At 36.9% G+C, this 24,878-nt stretch overlaps 1 protein-coding gene across 2 annotated transcripts in view; it reads right to left on the reverse strand.

Annotated features, from left to right (window-relative positions):
• The window catches only part of LOC150085466 (nucleolar transcription factor 1-A-like), a 451,866-nt gene that overhangs the window by 16,920 nt on the left and 410,068 nt on the right, over positions 1-24,878 (reverse strand). The window lies entirely within an intron of this gene.

Genomic DNA, 24,878 nt, shown 5'->3' on the forward strand with positions numbered 1-24,878 from the left:
AAAAGTGATGTTGTTGTACACGTTGGAACTATTGACATTAAGAGTAAGAGGTCTGCAGATTTATTCAACAAGTACAGGTCAATGTTGAAAAAAAAGTCATGAGTTAGGGTTGAATGTGAAAGTGTCTGCAATACTGCCCATACATGACAGTAGGGAGTATATGATGAGAGCCTTGTCGAACAATTCGGCCTGGAGAGATTGTGCAAGGCTCAAGGGGTAGAATTTTTTTCAGCCTGGTCTGTGCTTGTTGACAGGAGAGACTGCTTCTACAGGGATGGGGTACACTTAAATACAAAGGGTGCAAGAATATTTGCCGATGCTATCGAGGCAGTGTTAGGTGTGTCGGAAAACTGCTAGCTTGGGGGATACACAGACTAAAAGGTTAACAGTGGTAGCAGACAGAAGCAAAAGTGATTCTTGCACTGCTTCTATTAGAATGAGCAACAGTCTGGAAAGCAAGGTAATGAAGATTTCCAGGACTGCTGGGAGTCATAGTAGAATAAGTAAATATGTGGGCTGTGTTAGGGTAACTAAGAGTAGGAACAGGTGCATGTATACTTGCATGTACGCCAATCCTAGGAGTATAGTTAATAAATTTGATGAGCTTGAAGTGCTAGTCAAGGCATTAAAGGCAGATATTGTTGGGATATCAGACGTAGTGTCACGCAGATATAAGCAGTGCAGAATCAGAATTTGGGGAGTACAATGTGTACAGGACAGGAAGGGAGAAGGAGTTATGCTGTTAGTTAAGAAACACAAAATCTAAGGAAGTGTATCCAATCGATTTTGGCGGAAATTGCAATGTTGAGTCTGGTGTGAAATAAGCACTGGGAAAGGAAAAATGAGAATAGGTATGTGTTATAGGCCTAATGAATCTGATGAGAAATTGTGCAGAGAAATAAAGTGGGCCTGCCAGTAAATCAGAATGTCTTATAATGGGGGATTTTAACTTTCCAGATATTGACTGGAACTTGTGGGTTGGTCATTGGCACGCTAGCAGTGGTGTGCTAGTGAATAAAACAAAAAATTAACTAGGTGGCAGTATTAAGTCCATATTTCTAAATAGCTCACCCACATGATTAACATTTAATTACACAATATTTTGTATATTACTAGAATATATGGAACAGTATCTATCACTTATAATTCCAGCTTTGGAGTACAAGCAGTTGTATGGTACTGACATAGCTAAAATGTTGAATTTCTTTATAGGTTTGGATGAAAATGCCCTACCTTCCAAGAATGTCAATGATACTCAGTACTCCCTTATATAAAGGTTAAAACAAAAATGCTGCTGACTCTAGTGTCCACAAAAATAAACATGAGAAAAATAATTTCATTCAAAAATTGATCTTCAAATTATTAATCACTTTTTTGTAAATGATAATACTGACATAATATGAACTCATACTTATAATGAATATTGTGCATCATGTTATTTGTTACGAGTAAACAGTGAGCACAATGAATATTGTACATCATAGCGTTTGTTGTGAGTAGTGATAAAGTAACAGATCTAATTTTCTACCCAGTACTAGTAGTGTTCATTGTGTGTGTGCGGTGCAAAGATAATTAACTGTGTCCTTCAGTAAGATGATAAAAAATATGATGTTAAACTTCAGAAGAGATATACACAAGATTTTTCATGTATTGTTAAATTTGGAAAGGTAATATGTTTTCTTTGTGCACTGATTTTTTTAGTTTCAAGTAGCAGAAATGCATTGTAATGACTTTCATTTTTTTTTAAAATTTTTATTTCTTTACATTTGTAAACAAACAAAAAAATAAGCATAGGAACAATGTACACTGCTTAGAAAAATGAAATTCATTGTGAAGATACTGTTGTATGTGCTGAATGTTTATCTACATCATTTATCATAGAACGTAACTTCCTCTGCCTTGTGCTAATCATGTGGGTGAGCTATTTATTTAGATTACTTATTTAGATTATTACTAAATAAAGTAAATTTAATAAAGTTATTGCTAATTTTTTTCAATGACATATCACTACATTTACCAAGCCACATGTATACATACACCTAACACTCAATGTATGCAAATGATTCTTGGGAAAAATTTAAGCTAACTGAACATTACTTTTCTATATAAACATATGTAGCTTGCTGAGATATGTTCCACAATATTTGAAAATAATTTCATTTTTTTTTTTAAATGAATGAGAATAAATACAATTAATGTTTAAAAGAAACCCAATGAGTTGTTTCTTACAGTAAAGGAAAAAAGAAAGCCAGTACTTCTCATTTTACCAGCCCATCCGCTCTAGCAGTTTATTTAGTTCTTCCTTGAATTTATTCCAACTACTTGCCTCTACAACATCAGATGGGAGTTTTTTTCCAACAATTAACTATATTCTAGCTGAAGGAAAATTTATACACAGCCAGAGGATGGTTCATTGTTGGAACAAATTCCCATCTAGTTGTTTGTTTGTTATTTGGATTTCAGGAGCATTAGCAACTAAGGCCATATTGCTCTGGGATATGCGGTGGTCATTCCCTGACCTTTCCGCATCCTCCGTATATGGTGGTGGTGATGGGCTCGAACCCCGGTCTAATCAAGAAGCGTGTGCTACGCACTGCTGCTCCTTCCCACCTGGCTACGGAGGCGCCTTCCCATCTAGTGTTGCAGAGGTGAGTAGTTTGAATAAATTCAAGGAAGAATTAGATAAACAGTTAGAGGGAATGTACAGGTGAAACTGGAAGTGTTGGCTTTTTTTTTTTTGGCCAATCTTGTATCCGCTTGCTTTCTTAAATCATTTGCCACTACTCCATACAGGAAAGACAACAGGAGTTGCAGAAGATTCCAATGTTGTCAGAGGTCTTTGTGATGTCAGCATTTATTACTAGATTCTTAATGATGAAAAGAAGGCAACTAATCACCTTTCTTTTAATGATTTTTTCAAACAGGAATAGTTTATCGATACACACAATAATTGTATTTATTTTACGAGGGTTGTTCAATAAAGAATGATTATAATTTTTCATGAATAACTACACTGCTTGCTATTTCTAGCTGAGCTGCAGAATTTAAGAGCAAAACAAACTGCATCACAGCAACTGTGCAATTGACTTGTGCACACAGTGTGACCTTGGTGGTCGGTCAAGTTTATGTCTGTTCAGTTTCTCCTATGTAACAATGGACATGATGTGTGAGGAACTGTATGTTGCTCTCAAATTTTGTTTCTGTCACAAGGAAACATCAGCTGAAGCATATAAAATGTTAAAAGAGGCTTCCATGCTTCCACACAGCACAGCTTTCAGGTGGTTTAGAATGCTTAAAAATAGACATGATTCAAATCACAAAAACTCGCAGCCCTGGTTCTATAACCACTGCTGTCACCACAAAAACCATAAACACTGCTTCTGTAATCGCAAGAGTAGATTGTCGTACACTAGTAAGACTACTGGCAGAGATGTTGAGAATATTAGTAGGAAGCATGCTCAGTATTATCCATGACTATTTGCATATAACATGCATTTGTGCATGCTGGGTTTCAGACTAGTCACACCTGAGCAAAAGAAAGTTTGCCTGGGGTTTGTCAGGAATTGCAATGGATGGTTACTGAAGATAGTGAGGTTCTGCACAATGCGTAATGGCAGATGAGACATGGCTTCATCATTTCAGCTCATAGAATAAGCAACAAAGCTCTGTTTAGAAGTCTATACTGTTGCCAACACCAAATAAAGAAAAAGTTGTGACTTCTGCAGGAAAGGTTATGGTCATCTCTCTTTTTTTTTTTTTTGATATTCAAACGATCTTACTACTTAACTGTATCACACTCAATGCAAACCACAACTGCATGCAGGTGTATGGATGCTGCATCATGACAATGCAAGCATTAATATTAAATGTGTTCCTCATGTCCTATAGCCCTGACCCTGCACCCTGCGATTTTTTCCCCTTTTTCCAAAGGTAAAGAAGGAGCTGTGAGGAAAATGTTTCCAGTTATCAGAAGATGTTGTAAAAGACAGTGGAGGTATGTATTCTCAAAAAATGGCTTTTTGAAGAAAGACAGTAATGTTGCACTTCATCAAACGGAGACTAGTTTGAAAAGGACCATCAAAATATGGATGATTAATAAAGGTGTTTGGGAAAAAAAGAAAAATAAAAACAAAAATCATCCTTTACTGAACAGCCCTTGTATTCATTAAAAAAAAAAAAATTATTTTAAAATCTTTGGGAATGAATCTCAGCAAGTTACATGTGTTTATATGGGAAATTAATGTTTGGTTAGCATGCAGTTTCCCAAGAATCATTTGCATATGTTATATGTTTAGGTAGATGCATGTAGTTTGGAAATTGTAATAATATATCATTGAAAAAAAGTTAGCAAGCATATTATTCAGGGGAAAAAAAAAAAAAAAAAAAAAAACAAGCAATAGCTTTATTAAATTACCAAAGTTATTTTATTTAGTAATCTAAAAATATTACTTTTCCACCATCATGAATTCTCTTAAACATCTGAGGATCATGCTCTTTGAAGGACTACTGGAGATTTCATCATTACTTTTATTCCTTTTTTTTCCAAATGAATTTGTGCCTGCAACTCAATTAAATATCAGCAGTCATGTCTTTTGCACGTGGCTCTAACAACTTGTTCACATCTTCAGTATCCACTTCCCAGCACAGACAAATTACGAATAAAGTTTTCATCAGCAATTAGTCACAGTGATTTGCTTGATATCGTTCTAGCTTGCAGCAATGTTTCTTACTACTATAAGGATTTTACTCCTTGTCCAAAACTGCACAAGAGTTGTGCTTCTTCTCAAATAATACTGCTTAAAGGTGAAAATAAATCTTTCATATGCAGACTGGAGTAGACAAGCAATATTTGGAGGAAGGAACACTACTTTAACTTGAGGAGGTGGGATTCATGATATGAGAAGGATGGCCAGGAGCATTGTCGAGTATTAATTTCATAAATGACGTTATTTTCTAACAAATAATTTTCCACATCTATTACAAAAAAAGTGCATAACTAGTCCTGGGAAAAAAAAAAAAAAAAAAAACTGAAAAAAAAACTTTCTTATTTGAATTTCAAATTACTGACAATGAAACATTTTTGAAAGCTTGTGGGTTCTCAGTATTATAACACTAAAAGTGACTTTAATCTGAAGTTTCTACTTGCATTACCACCTATTAATAAGGATACACAGTCTTTTGTAACTTTGAAACCAGGCAATTTCTTCTCCTCAACTGCAACATATATATATATATATCTCTGAAGGCATTTTTCAGAATAATCCATTTTGTTCATTTAATACCATTGTGCCCCCAACCTCAATTTTAGAAAGCAGGTTGGGGAAACTTGCAGCTGTTTCTGAACCTGCAATAGTAGCTTCTGCTAATTTTGTATTATTCATTCCTGCATGGATGTTATCTCTGAAACCATCTCCAACTGCTTACTACAAGTAAGCAGTTGGAGTTTTGATCTGCTTACTACAAGTAAACAGATCAAAATTAGTACTTCCACAAAAATATTGAGATTCTCACAGGTATCTTTTGTCTTCTCCTGAATAATTACAAGGTTAATTGAAATTCAATACATATAATTTTTGACAACCTATATTTTCAAAGGTGAAAATATAGGTGCTATGGGCACAAGTGAAAGTAATTTGCTGACTGTCTAAACCAATATTCACACATTTTGCACTTTATCCATCACCTTTGTGTTTTGGTTTTACTTTCAGATTTAAGGCACATTAGCTTCTAATCTCATAAAAAATTTTTTTGTTTATGCACCAAGATGATCACAGGTATCAGAGTGGTATAGAATTACCGCACTGTATTTGTTTACAATGATAACATCACAGGGTACAAAAGATGTGAGACAGCATTAGGTTCAGAGTGGTTTTGTCACTTTAAGCAGAAATTTGCAGAATTTTTTAAAAATTCTGATAGCAAGATGGAGATGGCTAAAATGAGTCAAAGGGCAATGTCCATTGTAAATTTGGAGAGTTATCGGTGTATTCCTGTGATGCAGTCCACTTTCTCTCAATAGGGTAGGTGATTATATTTCAATATCCTTTCAGTGTATAATGACATGCTTCCCAAAATCTGACATGGTTACAGATTATATGACAAGGGAAAAAAAAAAAAAAAAAAATCACACTACATTGTTTAGATTCTATCTTGAATAAACTTCTATTGGCATATATGTATTAAACAAAACTGTTTTTGGTGTTTTTAGATGATATAATTTTATTGCAACAGATTCATAAGCAAATAATCTACAAATGGATGGAATGACAATGAATAGAAAGCTCAATCTGGCTATAATTACTTATGATAAGAAACTCTTGTATGGGAATGGCCAGAATGACTGTAGCAAGTTAAGTGCTTCTTATGTTTAAAAGAAGTTTTTGCTAATGAAGATATTAAATTATTCTTTACTTTACTTTATTCCGAACTGAATACATTCTTTAACAAGCTTTAGAACATAATTCTATACGAGACCTTATTTTGCTACCAATTAAATCTTGCATGTAATTATAGCCAGACTAAGTGCATTGCTTAGTCTGGTTAAGACAAATTCATTGATAGATGAATTTGTTGCAATAAAATGATATCAACAGGTTATATCATTAGATTTGCTTGATGTACAATAATACCGATGGAAGTTTTACAACAACAAATCACAAGTGGATTGGCACTAATGGGATCCCGTATTGGTAACTACTAATTGCATGTAAGGTTTTGACACAGTGTAAAAGCTGGATTTCTCCATTACTTTAAGGTAAGCACAAATGGGTGGCAACTGGAAGGGAAAGGATTTGCCATCCATTTCTGGGAAACGGTTAGACAGGAGCAAATTTCCATAGAGAACATACATTCTATAGGAAAACCTGGATTTAAATGGTCAGTGTAAAACCCCTGCCAGTCACAGAAAACTTAAGAGGACAAGAAAGTCCACTCAATTATAAAATTGAGTGGACTTTCATGGACTATAAAATTCTGAAATAAATGGCCAAAATAACATTAGTTATTTTTATAATTTAAAAGTTAATATACTTCATATACTGCATGGCAGCTCACACTGAATAACTTTACCACTCTTTTGTCAGGAAATAATCACTAGAAACTGCCTAAGCCAGCAATGTAAGGAAGTAAGCTTATACAGAATATATATATATATATATATATATATATAAAAGCCTTCCCACATCACCTGTCTTCCATCTCCTCAAATAATTTGTTTAATTCTTCCATAAATTTATTCACACTATCCACTTCCACAAAATCAGACAGAAGTTTGCTGCAACAATCAACTACCCTCTGGTTGAAAGCAAATTTCTGCACATCTATTCTGTAACTATTCTTCGTCAATATAAATTTGTACCCTCTTCTGTGTGTTGTCTTAACTAGAGGAAGGATTCCAACAACATCTCAATCACATCGCCTTTTAGGTGTGGTTTCCAGATGTTGCAATTAGCACAACTGCAGTCTTTCTTGGTAAAAGTACCATTTTGTTCCCTTCACTAATCTTTGTTCTTCTCTGCACCCATTCGAACAGATTCACATTCAAAATGAGGCATCCAGACATGTATGCTATATTCAAGTGTGATCTTACCATTGCCTTATATAGCAGAATAATTACCTTCTTATCTCTACTTGAAAAATTTCTGTATATAATTGACAAAGATATGAGCTGTCTTAGTTGGTTTATTGTGTGTGTGTCTGTATGGATTTCTGTCATTTCAATTTTCTCATATATCTTGAGAACTGTCCTAGTAGCTATCTGCACTGCTCAGAGAAATTCATCTCTGACTGCACAATTACCCTCAGATCTTTTTCATTCTCTACTACCTTCAATGTAGTACACCACATAACTGACACATTAATCTGGGATTACTGCTATCCATAAGGCAGTTGATGTTTGACTCATACCTTGCATGAGTCAAACTTCAACTGCCATTTCTCAGCCAGTCTGCCTAATTTTTTTTTCAAATCTTTTTGCAGTAGCATACCTTGATTACTGTCATTAGCCACCTTACCAACCTTTGTATCATCTGCAAACTTAGAAATTAATCCTAATAGGTAATAAATTCTCCTGACCACAGGAAACTCAAAAGAATGAGAATTCCTGGTTTCCAGCAGTTCTTAAACAAGGAATCCAAAGGCTACAATTTAATGTTAGGAATAATAAATGTTTCCTGTTATAGTTAAACAGAGACAAGATCTTAAGTGGTAGAAGTATATTGTGAAAGCAAAAATTAAATCTGAAAAGTTAATTGCTAGCAGCCACTTTAATGTGTTTGATAATTTGTGCTTGTAAAATAAGATTGTTAAAAGCAATTTGGATTGTATGCATATAATTTTGTTGAAAACGAAGTGTGACTTTTTTTTTTTTTTTTTAAAACCTGTCTCAGTTGTTCCCCCGCCACTAGACTTCGTTTAATCAAGAAACTGAATTTCTAGATATGTATTATGTTAGGGAACAAAATTTAACATTTAACTGTTTGCTGGCCCCACATGGCCAATAAATAATGGTTTAATGTCTTATATATTTCTAGAAATGTGCATCTTACTAATTTTTTAGATAAAATGCACAGAGCTGATTGCAGTGAACTTGTGAACCAAATATGAATCAAATAAACTTCTATACATAATTACACTTATATTAAAATTTCTTTTCAGAGGTTACAATAAGTTAAGACAGTATTTTTTTCTCTTAAAATGGTAAATTTCACTTATGAAACTGCATTCATTAATGATAAAAGGACTCCAGTAGAAACAGATAGCATAACTACATAAAGGCTATAGTGTACGAAAACAGAGAACTTGATGTGGGAAAGTATAAACAGATCAAAATGCTTTAAAAAAAGGTTAGAGAATGTAAAAATTAAAGCAATAATTATAAGAAACAAGTTAGATTATGTGCACAGTGTATTATATTTCGGGCTTTCAATTTCTTCTTAAATTAATTGAATACTTCTTTTTTTCTGCGATTATTAGAAATGAAAAATTAATAATTATCTTCTTATCAATTAATTCCTAAGATTAGAATATTAAACCTAACTGTTCAGTTTAACTACAACTGTATAATATTTATTACTGCTGTAGTCTGCTTCTCTTCCCTACCACCCAAGCAACACCACAATCACGAGTCTTCCATACATGCAAAGACATGGTCTGCTTAAAGCTGACAATACTGCATTAAAACGACATTTAACGCATGAATTTCTGTTTGTCTAATTTTAACAAAATTTGGGATGGCTCACAAATCTTTCTAAACGAACTAAATATAAAATTTCATGAAAATCTATCTGCTGGGGGGCAAGTTGTTACATGTAGATGGGCAGACAGATGGAAGATGGACATGGCAAAGACAATAGGTGGTTATGCATATATAAATGTGGACATATGTAGACATCTAAACTGGATCCTTAAGTCATAACACTTTATAACAATAATTTGTAGAATACAGGGTTATATAAAATGAGCTGATTACAAATACAGATGGGATATGCCAAACTATGAATCCAAATTTAAAAGGAACAGAAGCTAAACCAAATAGCACAAGTAATTTGGACTCAAATACTTCTTAAGAACAATATTTATTTATTCATTCTTTATTTACTTTTTTTTTTTTTCTTTTTATTAGAAAAATTTCTGCCTCTGCTTTAGCAAATGTCGAAAAGAAACATTATTTCGCTTAAACCTTTTAGATCGAAATTGATAATTATTATAATGTTTGGTCTACATCACTTGTAATTTTGGCTGATTCAGTATGGTTCTGGGCTTAATCTCCCCCCCATTCTATTTTCATGAATTTTGGTTCATTTTAAGTGATTAAATATGCTGCAATTGGTAAGCCACTATTATAAGCAATATACTAGTCAATATTATAAATGTGGATATCATTTGGTTTACTTATAAATATCAATTTTTAGTAATCAGATGTATTTTTAAGCAATAATTTTACCTAACAGTTTATTTTCAGCAGCAATTTCTCAGTTTCATTAATCCCTGCAATGCTTTAGTAATTATAATTTAAGGAAACTGTGCTTATACAGTCCAGTATCAACAAATGAATTTAATTTTTAGTTTACATTTGTACTCTCACAATGTGGGGATCTTAATACAACATTGTGGCTTGCTAGTTTGTATTAGCACATATGTTGCTAATGTTCAACAGAAAAATTATTCACTGTTTGATACATTACTTATTTATAAATATCTGAAATGCTTCATTACACTTCTACTTATCTTGGGTTTCTGTATGGTCTGATTTTTTTTTTTTTTTTTTATATAAAACTGAAAAATCTAGAATTACTTATAGAAATATTGTACTTTGAGTAGGCAGATCACCCATGGGTTAAAAATAGAAAATTTTAATTCAACTAAACTTTACTGAAGCAGGGTGGCTTTTGTTGATGCCGGGTTAAAGGGGTGAACTGAAAGCTCCAATATAACTGCAAGTTGCATAGCTTAATAATTCAATGGTTGATATAATTTGAGAAAGTGTTTTGTGCTGTCTTAAAACTAAAATTTCCATGTGATTAGAATAACATTTATTGGTAATTTAGGATAAAATATTTTGCAATTTTTGACTGCAAGTCAATCCCACTATTGAAATTAAAATAATCATGGTTTAAATTACTTATTCAATTCTGACAGTGGGCCAGAATTGGGTTTGAAAAACTTGCTGCTTTGAATAACTGTTGCACTGGATAGAATGAACCTGAAGTAAAGCTGTACGAAGCACAACTTACAATAAGTTAATATTTTTAGTTCATTCTATCTTTTTTCAGTGTGGCAATTATTCCATGTAGGACAGAAATCACGGGATACCTACCTACTAAAGGGTAAGCCCACCTTTTGCCTGCATAAGGGCAGTCACACAGCGAGGCACTGAGTCCATTAGTTCATGAAAGTGCTCTGCAGGTATTTCCATCCATGCTTGATGCACAGCCATCCATAATTCCCAAATTCCTGGGTGAAGGATCCAAATCTGGAATGGACTTTTCCACAGCAACCCAAAAATGCTCCACAGGGTTCATGCCATGGTGGTAAAATCTGTGGAATTCTCTTCGAACCGTGTTCTAGTCACTATGGCTCTGTGGGGAGGCACACTGTCCTGCTGGAAGAGTTGGGTGCACATTGACGATGAAGAGATGCATCTAGATGTACCAAAGGGTCCCAATGTGTGCACAGTGGTTTCAGCCAAATATGCACCCTCCCATCTGCTCGAAATAACTATAAACGGGACTTATCAGACCAGGAGATCTGTCTCCAATCATCCAAAGTCAGTGCCTATGTTCTTTCAACCAGTTGAGGCATAGAGTCCTGTGTCATGGTGTTAAGCAATGGGACTCTGATGGGCCGGCAGCGGCTCCCATAACCTATTGCAGCTAATGATTTGCCTGATGGTCTTGGTGGAGACATTTCTGGCACCATCCTTTTGAAGTCGGTGGTGATTTGTGCCACTATCGCTCTCAAGTTGGCTGAAACAATGTGAGACAGATGGCCACATTCATCCACGACCTTTCTCCACCCACAGCCCTGTCCACGATGAGATGCTATTCCGGAAAGGGCATATTCCCGATACACTCTTGATACTGTCAAATGGGGATAGTGCAATTTCTGTACCACCTCCATGATAGAGTGACCCATGCATCAGGCACCCACTATCATCTCTCTTTTAAAGTCGGTTAACTCACAACGTTTATCCATACTGACATTGAATTACCGTCTACGTGAATGTAGTTTATATATATACCTGCCAAGCAGTGGGTTTGTCCATTGGCGAGAGGGTGACAGCATCACGTTGCCAGGAACCAGGTATGGCCCAGCCATACCTGGTTTAAATATGGCCGGGCCTATTTCATCCTTAATCAGCCCCTGACAGGAATAGTTTCTGAAATTTAAGAACTTGGAAATATTGCTGCCACACCCACTGAATGCTGTGTCTTAGATCCATCTGTATATACTTTTTATCAATTATCATTTTCAGCACTGTGAGAAGCATATATCTGTTTTAAGGTAAGAACGGAAGTTGTTTGCCATTATGGAGGAGGGAGGGAGGGAGGGAGGGAGGGAGAGAGAGAGAGAGAGAGAGAGAGAGAGAGAGAGAGAGAGAGAGAGATCTATATTAAGGAAAAAAGGTGTCAAGGAAGGCTTAGAGGTATTCCTTTAATTTTTATTGCCTAATTCTCATTTGGTTTGTGATCATATCTAATATACCATTTTCCAGTTTGGATGAGTAGGATCCAAATTTTAGATGCATAAGAACCAAGAAGTAGTTTCCTTTAAATTTGTTGTGGAGGCTCAATTACTTCTGTACATAATTTATACAATCAGGAGGTATGAAAATCTCCTAACACTACGTGGAGTGCTTTATGATGGATGATATGCCCAATTTACAAAGCACACTTTGCCTGACTCAAGCAGAAACTGATGCAGTATTAGTGTCATGACCCAACAAGTGATTCATATAGGTGCAGCAGTATAGATGTCTTTTCCTAGTGCATAGATGCAACAGACCTAAGTATATTTAATTTTGATAAACAAGTTGTACAGAGCTTAAAAATATATGGCTTTGAGTCCAGTACCACACCTACGAAAGAAAACCTTCTGACTAATGGAAGTGGGATGTTATTCAGGTATATGACTGAATCTATGTGTACAGTTCGCAATTTACAGAAATGGATAATGATCGATTTTTGCTCGCTGCCTGAAATCCACTGCAGTTTATCCAAGTCTAAATTTTACTAATTACCAAATGTAACCATCTTTCAGAGGCATTCAGATTCTGGGGTTGATATGAGATGGTTATATCATACATGTATACATTTTTTTTTTTTTTTTTATGTGAACCCCAAACACGAGAGGTATTAGAACCTATAGTACTTAGTACCGTGCTTGGGTTGGAGATTGAGAAGACGAAAGAAGATATTTGTTGACATTGGACTTGAACTTCTGTAGATTGTAATTTTCAGGAAATACATGTGAAGGAAGGTTGTTCCAGAAAACGGCAGTTGAATGAATAAATGAGGAAGATGAAAAATTGGTTCTGTGGGTTTGAGGTTGGACAGTAAATGGATGTTGGCTGGTGGCGGCACGTGTTCGGACTGTTTTGAAAGAGAGAGCGGGAATTATAGAAGCTAAATTCAGAAGAACAGTGCCCATGGAAGTATCTGTAGAATAGGCATGCAGCAGAAACAGTGCGTCTATGAGACAGCGAATGGAGAGACTCTGTTAGAGATGAATCATTAATTAACCTAAGTGCCCTCTTCTGAATGGAATCAAGAAGCCTGAGAGAGGTTTGGGGGCACAACCCCAGATGTGGGAACAATATTCCATGGCAGGGCGGATTTGCGATTTATACAGAGTGAGCAGCTGTTTGGAAGAGAAGTAACGCCGAGAGCGAAAGAGAAAACCAAGTTTTTTAGATGCAGAGGAAGCAATATTTCTAATGTGCTTGTGCCAAGAGAGATTAGAAGTCAGGGTAATCCCCAAAACAGATATATCATTTTGCCTAGAAATTGGAGTGTCACTACAGATAAGCATAGGAGCAGAAGAATCCTTTTTGCGAGATATAAGACACGACTGAATTTTAGAAGGGTTGAAATCAACTAAGTTCTCTTTGCCCCACTGGAGAATTACCTGAAGATCAGCATTTAAGGAATTGGTAGCAGATTTTCGAGAAGTTGAAGCTGATTGATCAGGACAGGCTTTCTCAAAATGGAAAGTGGAATGCAATGTGCTATCATCGGCAAAACTATGAATAGGATTTCTAGTCAATGGAAGAAGGTCATTAATATACAAGAGGAAAACAGTGGGAGAAAGAACTGAACCTCGGGGGACACCGGCATTAGTGGAGAAGTTAGAAGACAGAGAGCCATCTACCATCACCCTCAGTGAGCGATCAGAGAGAAAACTGGATAACCAATTACTAAAAACAGTTGGCAAACCATAACATGGAAGCTTGTTATGATCGTGCCAAACACGATCGAAAGCCTTTGACATGTCAAGAGCAACTGCTTGTGTTTCACCGAAGTTTTCCATTGAATTAGTCCATAAATGGGTAACATAAGCCAGAATATCACCAGTGGATCAACATTGACGGAATCCATACTGGCGATCGTTGATCAGACGGAAGGTTTCTAGGTAGTTTAAGAGTTGGCGGTTAATTGATTTCTCCATTACTTTAGAAAGAGTAGAAGTAATTGCAATGGGACGACAATTGGATGGGAGGGATTTGTCACCCTTTTTAGGAACTGGCTGGATATGAGCAAATTTCCAAACAGAAGGAAAAACACCTTTGGAATAAGAAAGTGAAAAAAAGGCGGCAAAGAATAGGAGTAAGTTCAGGAGCACAGGTTTTGAGAACAAGTGGAGAAATAACATTGGGACCTGGAGCTTTCTTAGTATCAAGATTCATCAAAATCCTTCTGACATCCTTTTGACGGAATACCACAGGAGGCAATGAAACTGAGTGAAACCAATCAGAAACCTGTTCTTACCTGTTACAACCAGAAACTGAGAACACATGAGGCAGTATCCTCGGTCTGTAGCGACACTATGACAACAATGATCATACTCCCAACAAATATTTTGTAAAAATTTAAGAATACTGTCAGTGTCAAATTTTGACCGTTTTTGATTTTTAAAATGTTGCAAAATATATAATTTTACTTCAATCACTAACAAAAGAAAGGATTTTCTAGCAAAGGTTGGCATGGATTTTTGTAGACTATTGCAGAAAGTTGAGAAATAGAAAGAACCTTTTTTAGACACAAATATTTATATTTAAATTTTTTAGCTTAAGCGAAAGTGCTCGCATACACCCATTTTAGGATCTGTCGCGAGCTAAATTTATTTTTTAAAGAGCATAATAGTGCTTGCGAGCACCAGGTTAAAAACCCCTGCTTTATACAATGGGATGATCACCTCCTTATCCCTGCTAGCAAAATTCCTGTATATCATTAAAGAATAGGCAAGCCTTCGCTTGCCTATCCTCCTTTGTGACTTGATTACAGGCTGGTTTGTATATACCATAGGCTTCTGTATTTCTTGATAATATGTATGCATCCGCTTCTAGACATACCCTTGTCCTATTCCACCTATCCTTCTTGACAATAGAGTAATTGTGTGTGTATATGTTCAACCTTAACTAGGCAAGTCAATTTTTTTTTTTTTAAGGATTAAGTTGGGATTGAATTTCAGCGGATAGTTATATCATGAGAAATATCGTGATGTCTGCTATCAGTTTTATGCATTTCTTTGGTATTCAGTGGATCTGACAAATACAGTTGTTAAAATTAAAGTATCCCTATTTTGAGGGCTCTGGAGTGAGTTCTAAGGCTGGTAGAGAAGAGAAATTTGGAAATCAGGTACAATAAAGAATGCGCTCACCATTTATTGGGAAAAAAAAATTATTTACAAAATTTGTCACTGTATGGCGCATAACTACCTTAGTTACTATAATTGGATGGGAGGGATTTGTCATCCTTTTTAGGAACTGGCTGGATATGAGCAAATTTCCAAGTAGAAGGAAAAACACCTTTGGAATAAGAAAGTGAAAAAAGGCGGCAAAGAATAGGGGTAAGTTCAGGAGCACAGGTTTTGAGAACAAGTGGACAAATACCATCAGGACCTGGAGCTTTCTTAGCATCGAGATTCATCAAAATCCTTCTGATATCCTTTTGACGGAAGACCACAGGAGGCATTGAATGGAGTGTGTTGGGAATGGTGGGAGGTGTTTTATCAAGATCATTAATACATGAGCTGGAAGAAAAATGGGATGCTAGCAGGTCAGCTTTATCCTTGGCTGAAGTGACAACAGAGCCATCTGGTTTGGACAGAGGTGGGAGCAGAGATGGGCAAAAGTTGCGGCCAATAGCTTTGGCAAGAGACCAGAATGCTCGGCTACCATTAGGGCAAGAAGCAAGTTTTCTACTCTTAGCCTGTTCAAACTCTAGTTTGGACTGATTAATAACTGCTTTACAATTGTTGCGAGCTTTGGTGTAGGCAGAAAATGAAACTGAAGAATTAGAGACAAGCCAATTACGATACAAAACATTCTTCTCTTGGACGGCCTTAGCACATTTATTGGAAAACCAAGGTTTAGATAAAGGACGAGATTTTAAAGGATTCCATTCCTGCAAGAATAATTTCACTGACACGATCTGAGCAAATGTTGACATCACAACTTTTGAAACAGTAATCTGACCAAGGAAAAGATGAAAAGAAGTCTCGCAGGTCATCCCATTTTGCATTCTTGTAATGCCAAACAACACAAGGTTGGGAATAGCCATGAGATAAAGGTTCCATTGGAGAAGAGACAATCACCAAGTTGTGATCTGAAGTGCCTAAAGGAGCTCTCACTTCGACCGTGTACTTGGAAGGGTTGTTTGTGAGAAAAAGATCAAACGTATTGGCTGTATGATTAGGATTGTCCGGCATTCTTGTAGGTAAATGAACAATCTGTGTTAGGTCATTAGTAATTGCAAAAGCCTCAGCATCTCGACCTGCTGGGTCGGTGTGACTAGAAAACGGAAGCCAGCTGGGGTTGTGAACATTAAAATCACCAAGGAAAATTACCTCACTGTTAGGAGAGTTGGACTGGAGAAAGTCAAGTTGCAACGAGAGGAAGTCAAAGAGCTCCAAGTGATTAGTGGAGTTGGAAGAACAGTCAAGACAACAGATGAATTTGCCACAATGAGGTAGAGAGATTTTAAGCCAGAGAAGATCAAAGAGAGGAGATTCCAAATTGCCAAGTCTCTGACAGGGAATATCAGAACGGACATATGCACAAGTACCACCTTTGAGGCAAAAGGAATCATACAGCGAATAATTTGGGCATCTGAGATGAGCAGTAGTTGAATCAACCGATAACTGAGATTCTGTCAGAAAAAGTACATGAGGTTTGGCAGACTGCAAGTGGAAATGGACATCGTTGAGATTAGAATTGAGACCACGTATATTTGTGAAATGAATTAGGAAGTCCTTGGGAGGTTTAGATCTTTTTGCAGATAAGCTTGCTCTATTAGTTTGACAATTCATGGTGTATTCAATAGTAAGAAAAAGTGGGTGAGACATGCTGTATGAAGTAATGAAATTTTTGGATATGGCGTACATGTGGTAAGAATATACCCAGATCCTTGACATAACGTGGCCTCGACAATGCTCCCCGCATACACACTACTTGGACTCCCTCCAGTCACTATCTGGCAAAGTAGAGGTAGCAAGATTATACACTAGCTGATCCGGAAGCCTCCTAGAGAGTTACCAATAGGTCCGGTCCGGTGTACTAACTAGCAGCCGGCCTGCGAAAACCGTTTTAGAGCTGTACCCTCGAAATGTAAGGAATATTGGATCTCGCCACGACGTTCATCATAACCTCAAAAGTCATCAATCATACTGCGTGATGGAAGAGATAGGGAAGGGTTGACCGGAACTACATCAATGTTTGAAGGAATGATTTTAGTAAGAGTATTTACTGAAATGGCAAAAAAGTCAAGAACATTCAAGGCTGAGCTTTGTGGGATATCCTCTTCTTGTACCCTTAAAGTTGCTGTCTCATACCAAACAGAAAAATTCTTAATGCAAGGAAATTCTGCATAAATCCTCTAAAGCTAGGTTCATATAATCTTGAAGGATTCTGCTTCCCCAGGTAGAGTCAAAAGATTTTCTAATGAAAGTATTTCTAATTTTAGTTTCTACCTGAGCATGAAGATCCAAGCAGACTGGCTTCTCCTAAAATCAAACTGCCATGTCAATAACGCCTTCCATTTCTCCAACAGCCAAATGAGACTTCAGAACATCATTCTCTCCAATATTTTGCCTATACAATTCGTTAAGGCTATAGGTGACAGTTCTTTACATTGGACACGTCTTTCCCAACTTTAGGAATAGGAAGGACAATTACATACCCTCAAGATGTGTTATGAGTGGCACAGATCCCACCTTTCTCTTTTGACTAAATTAACCCTTATTACTTAATAAAACCAAAGTTAACCTGGTTTTACTGCTGATGTCTATATTATTAATCAAGCACCTGTATCTAATCAATAATCTGTTAATTCAATCAACAAGGATGGAAACCAGTAGAATCAAGCAAATATTATTCAAAATTAAAGTTAAAATATCAAGAACCTTAAAAAAGGCCCACCAACTCGTAACTAGCATAGAAGAAGCCATATAGATGTAAGTGCCACATAAGCCTAGGTTTGCATTCACATTACAGTGGTAGATTTCCTTTGTAAGGTGGGGAAAGGGTCAAGAAAACTATCTTCACTTATGAGAGTTTCACAAGTATGGGATGACACCAGAGTAGGGGTAAAATTGGGGAAAAACTATCTCCCAACTGAACAGAAAATACCTTGAGCTCTCTGTAAGTGTTCTCTGGTGTTAAGTAACATTCTTGCTTGCCCAAAATGGTCAAGATTGTGCATGTGATGAGCAGAGCTACAGTGTAGACCATAGCTAAAAGAGTTGCGACGTACCTATGGTCCAATGGATGTGGAAATTGCTGAAGGATGGGGTGATGATTCCTTATCCATCACACACAGTTCATGCACTTTGGGATCTGACACCCACTTGGAACATCCAATGAGAGGGAATAGTTGTCTAAACATAGGGAACTGCTCCTGGTTTAAAAAGAGGGATTTAGCAGGACCAGGGGTCCTGCTAAGGCCCTCTTTTTTGTTGTTAGAGTTGGAGTGAGAAGTGCAGTGATAGTAGTAATCTAAGTGCCAGTTCGATAGGAGAAGTGTAGAAGAGCAGAATCCAAAGAAGCAAGAAAGTAGGAGGAAACGCCTAAGCAGAAAGCCAGACCACAGAGTCAAAGAAGAAGTTAAGCAGGCTAGGCAGAAAAACTTTACTATGTGCAAGATGAGTGTGTGAAAGGCAAACCTTAAAAATGGAATAATAACAGAATAACTAAGTTTCAAAGAAGATGATTCCTTCCTAAGATTTACTATGCTAAGCATGATATGTATTATATGTCACGGAACCTAATTTTGGAGATTAGTATGAATTTTAAATGGTTAATACATGGTTATAAGTATAAGTTCGAATATCCAATTTTCTTAAATGTTATACTAAGGAATAAGTTAAGAGTAGAATGCTGAAACCTAAGTAATGGTGATAGCCACTTATATGAGAATTCTATATCCTGTAAATTACTATGTTAATGGTATGACCCACGTAAAAGGGTACTAAAATATCCTAATGTATTATTGTAGTGCTCTATATTTGTGAACATCATGTTCTAATGAAATTTGAAAAGAACAATCTTAAGAGAATGTAAGTTATGTATACATGTGTTTTTTTATATATATTCAATAAATGTTTGTTATGTTGAAATTTTGCCTCGTTGCTAAGCTCCTATTCACACCAGTAATCACCAGACTTAGATAAGATGAATTAGAAAAAGAGTTATTGCAATATCAGAGAACCTGAGTTCTTAAGTTCCTCGATATCACACAATGCAAAAACAGATACAAACTGCAATTGGAAGAGGTGAGTTTCTTTTCTCCCCTTTTCTATGTTGAGGGTATACGAGATTTGGTCCTAATCATGACCACGAGACAAACACTTTACGGCGAATCTACACTGAAGGTGCAATATATTGGGTGCACCTCACTTCTCTAAAGTGCTTAGGCGTAATGAAAGTGCCGCATCGAAGATCCAGGTAACACAGGTGCAGTAATACCAATTCCTGTGTGTAACAGGGGCTCCATAATTCAAACGCCTGTGGGTCATAACAACTGGCACTGCGACACATGGAGGTAATAGATGGATATGTATTGTTACATAAAATTTTATTGCATTAGGCTAACAGAGACTTCATATTAACAGAGAGATATTTCACCATTTTATGACTCATGCAACTCCATCATGAGTTGCAACAGTGTTTTTAACTGCATTTAAAGCATGGGTAAGTTCATCTTTCTGAAATAGTCTGTTATATGGCAGATCTTTCTTAGTTGTAAAATTTAGTCTTCATGGTTCTTCGTTGCTCTCAACTGTTGAAATTTTGTAGAATAGCAAGAAATGGCATATGTGATATAAGAGGGTTCTGCCTGAGTGTCAGCAATTTCATCTTTGGTTATCTCACGATCATTCCATTAGAGGATCAGAGTTTGCAGATCACGGTATCTAAAATTCAATAACTGGATTTTCCTCCAAATTATTCTTGTGTTGGTATTTCTATTTACGATAGATGTAAAGCCGATCTAGGAGTCAATTTATGCCCTTCTGCTGAACTTGTCCAGCTTTTGCTTGCTCTCCCCTTTTTATAAGCCAATAAATTATTCACTATTAGAAAATTTTGAAATTTTTTCCAGGCACAATTTTGTATTTTTCTGTTGTTGTGCAGTCTGAATTCCACTAACAGTTACAGTGCCTTAAATGTGTTTCTGGGGGTTTGATTATTGAGATTTCTGCTGTTTGTAAAATCTGCTTCATGATGTATTCTGCCACTTATTTACAGTAAATAAGGTTAGCTGCTTATTTAGTCAGGCTGTTTTTATCAAATTTATTCTAATTTAACTTTAGAATGCTGAAACCTAAGTAATGGCAATTCTTTAGAAAATTCCTCCCATTTCTCTCAACCTATTTTATGCTTATTTGCATTCATATGGGGCAGATGACTGAGAAATGATTGCTTCCATGAGGAACTTCTAATGCAGCACAGTCAAATTGTGATAAACTGAGGGTGAACACATCAGTGGCTGATGTACTTAGATTTATGTGGGTTCGGAGTTAATTTGTTGGTCATCTAAAAACAATGCATCAATTAAACTTCTTCTAGAGGTCTCACATACAGAGCCACACAAACAGTGATGTGCATTCATATTCCCTAACAAACTGTAAAGGATGGAAAGCTGCAGAACAAGGTCATTCAGCTCAGATCTTGAAACAGACAATTGGTGGTAAATAGATGGACACTATGTACTAAGGTGATAATAATTCCTAAGGCTATGCACACAGCTATTATTTCAAAATTTGTCCGAAGCACTTAACATTCTCATTCCACTCGAATCCTGAATTAGGAACATCTAGTGGTAAATAAAACCTAAAACTACGCACACAGCTATTATTTCAGAATTTGTCTGAAGCATTAATATTCTTGTGGGTATGCGAGAATGCTTGTGTGTTTTAAAATTGCTACACCTCCTTTCGAGTAGTTTCTTTCCTTCTGTTCTTTAGATAAATATAATTTGCTATCTGGTGAGCATGGGCTTGGCACACCCAGGGTCCCTAGCTGGATATCATCATTCTTCTTTTTCTTGGTGATTCCTTTCTACTTCTGAATCTCTCTCTCTCTCTGGGTAACCCAAAATTTTTTTTGACTGATGCAGCATAAGCCTCAGGCTTCCTTGCACTATATGGCTAATAATAATAACTGCTATTGAGTTGAAATGATGGTTCAGGTGTTTTAGCCCATCCCATTCTCTCTCTCATGCCTCTGTAGTTCCACTGAATGCAGAGGCATAAGAGGGAGTTATGCAGCTCCACTAATCAACTTTGGTGCTGGTTTGATCTGACTGCTTTTTAGATCCTGATGCTTTATGCATGACTTATGCTCCTTGTGGACTACTGAAGATATATTTCCATATCTTCTTCAGGTGCAAGTCAATAACATTATCTTGTTTTGCAAAGTTATCAATACTCATTTCATCGCTATACTTGCTTTTGTTTAGACTTAGCTGGTGTAACAGATTTGATGACATTTGTGTAAGTGTCACTGTTGGCAAAGAATCCTGATGTGGGTCTTGTGGAGACACAAAAAATTGGTCCTTGAGGTTGTCACAGACATACCAGACAAGCTGTACTTGCTACTTGGGAATCTAAAACGCTGATGGAACTGATATTCGGGTGACACTCAAGTCAAGTGGACCCAATTTCGGCGAAGTCCGGACGGTCTGTTACAGCCAAATCCTCTGCCTGCACCTTCACAATGGTGGGTGACCACCCAGGTGTGAACCAACGTAAGCAGGGGCCGAAGTGTGGCGCCCACACCACATGGAGGAATGCCGCCCCTCTATGTTACCAGGCAGTACTAGGTGGTAGATGACTCTCATCAACTGGTGAAATACCACCACTTTGCTTATTCGAGGCTCGAAGTGGTGGAACACATCTTTAGTCTCTAGAGCTAAGTTCTGATCAACCCTTCCCCATCTCTTCCATCATGCAGTATGATTGATGACTTTTGAGGTTATGATGAACATCGTGGCGAGATCCAATATTCCTTACATTTCGAGGGTACAGCTTTAAAATGGTGTTCGCAGGCCGGCTGCTAGTTAGTACACCAGACCGAACCTAATGGTAACTCTCTAGGAGGTTTCCTGATCAGCTAGTGTATAATCTTGCTACCTCTACTCTGCCAGATAGTGACTGGAGGGAGTCTGAATAGTGTGTATGCAGGGAACATTGTTGAGGTCACGTTATGTCAAGGATCTGGGTATATTCTTACCATGTGTACGCCATATACAAAAATTTCATTACTTCATACAGCATGTCCCACCCACTTTTTCTTACTACTGAATACACCATGAATTGTCAAACTAATAGAGCAAGGGTATCTGCGAAAAGATCTAAACCTTCCAATCACTTCCTAATTCATTTCACAAATATACGTGGTCTCAATTCTAATCTCAACAATGTCCATTTCCATTTGCAGCCTGCCAAACCCCATGTACTTTTTCTGACAGAATCTCAGTTATCAGTTGATTCAACTACCGCTCATCTCAGATGCCCAAATTATTCGCTGTATGATTCCTTTTGCCTCAAAGGTGGTACTTGTGCATGTCTGTTTTGATATTCCCTGTCGAAAATTGGCAATTTGGAACCTCATCTCTTTGATCTTCTCTGGCTTAAAATCTCTCTACCTCATTCTGTCAAATTCATCTGTCTCCTCTACCATTCTCCCAACTCCACTAATCACTTGGAGCTATTTCACTTCCTCTCTTTGCAACTTGACTTTCTCCAGTCTAACTTTCCTAACAGTGAGGTAATTTTCCTTGGTGATTTTAATGTTCACAACTCCAGCTGGCTTCCTTTTTCTAGTCACACCGATCCAGCTGGTCGTGTTTCTGAGGCTTTTGCAATTACTAATGACCTTGCACAGATTGTTCATTTACCTACAAGAATACCGGACAATCCTAATCATACAGCCAACACGCTTGATCTTTTTCTCACAAACAATCCTTCTAAGTATACGGTTAAAGTGAGACGTCTTTTAGGCACTTCAGATCACAACTTGGTGATTGTCTCTCTTCTCCGATGGAGCCTTTATCTCATGGCTGCTCCCAACCTCGTGTTGTTTGCATTACAAGAATGCAAAATGGGATGACCTGCGAGATTTCTTTTCTTCTTTTCCTTGGTCGGATTACAGTTTCAAAACTTCTGATGTCAACGTTTGCTCATATCGTGTCAGTGAAATTATTCTTGTAGGAATGGAATCCTTTATCTAAACCTTGGTTTTCCAATAAATGTGCTAAGGCTGTTCAAGAGAAGAATATTGCATATCGTAATTGGCTTGTTTCTAATTCTTCAGTTTCATTTTCTGCCTACACCAAAGCTCGCAACAATTGTAAAGCAGTTATTAATTAATCCCAACTAGAGTTTGAACAGGCTAACAGTAGAAAACTTGCTTCTTGCACTAATGGTAGCTGAACATTCTGGTCTCTTGCCAAAGCTATTGGCCGTAACGTTTGCCCATCTCTGTCCAAACCAGATGGTTTTGTTGTCACTTCAGCCAAGCATAAAGCTGACCTGCTAGCATCCAATTTTTCTTCCAACTCATATATTAATGATCTTGGTAAAACACCTCCCACCATTCCCAACACGCTCCATTCAATGCCTCCTGTGGTCTGATGCCAGAAGGATTTTGTTGATACTAAGAAAGCTCCAGGTCCCAATGTTATTTCTCCACTTGTTCTCAAAACCTGTGCTCCTGAACTTACTCCTATTCTTTGCCGCCTTTTTTTCACTTTCTTATTCCAAAGGTGTTTTTCCTTCTGTTTGGAAATTTGCTCATATCCAGCCAGTTCCTAAAAAGGGTGACAAATCCCTCCCATCCAATTGTCGTCCCATTGCAATTACTTCTACTCTTTCTAAAGTAATGGAGAAATCAATTAACCGCCAACTCTTCAACTACCTAGAAACCTTCCGTCTGATCAACGATCGCCAGTATGGATTCTGTCAGTGTCGATCCACTGGTGATATTCTGGCTTACGTTACCCATTTATGGACTAATTCAATGGAAAGGTTCGGTGAAACCCAAGTAGTTGCTCTTGACATCTCAAAGGCTTTCGATTGTGTTTGGCATAAAGGTCTTTTAAACAAGCTTCCATCTTATGGTTTGCCAACTCTTTTTTGTAATTGGTTATCCAGTTTTCTCTCTGATCGCTTACTGAGGGTGACGTTAGATGGCTCTCTGTCTTCTAACTTCTCCACTAATGCTGGTGTCCCCCAAGGTTCACTTCTTTCCCCCACTATTTTCCTCTTGTATATTAATGACCTTCTTCCATTAACTGGAAATCCTATCCATAGTTTTGCTGATGATAGCACATTACATTCCACTTTCCATTTCGAGAAACCTTGTCCTGATCAATCAGCTTCAACGTCTCGAAAATCTGCTACCAATTCCTTAAATGCCAATCTTCAGGTTATTCTCCAGTGGGGCAAAGACAACTTAGTTGATTTCAACCCTTCTAAAACTCAGTCTTGTCTTATATCTCGCAAAAAGGATTCTTCTGCTACCTATGCTTATCTTTGGTGACACTCCAATTTCTAGGCAAAATGATATCTCTCTTTTGGGGATTACCCTGACTTCTAATCTCTCTTGACACAAGCACATTCCAAATATTGCTTCCTCTGCATCTAAATAACTTGGTTTTCTC

Source organism: Mastigoproctus giganteus, chromosome 5, assembly GCF_048544385.1.
Source record: "Mastigoproctus giganteus isolate SK-2022 chromosome 5, ASM4854438v1, whole genome shotgun sequence".
NCBI lineage: Eukaryota > Metazoa > Arthropoda > Arachnida > Uropygi > Thelyphonidae > Mastigoproctus > Mastigoproctus giganteus.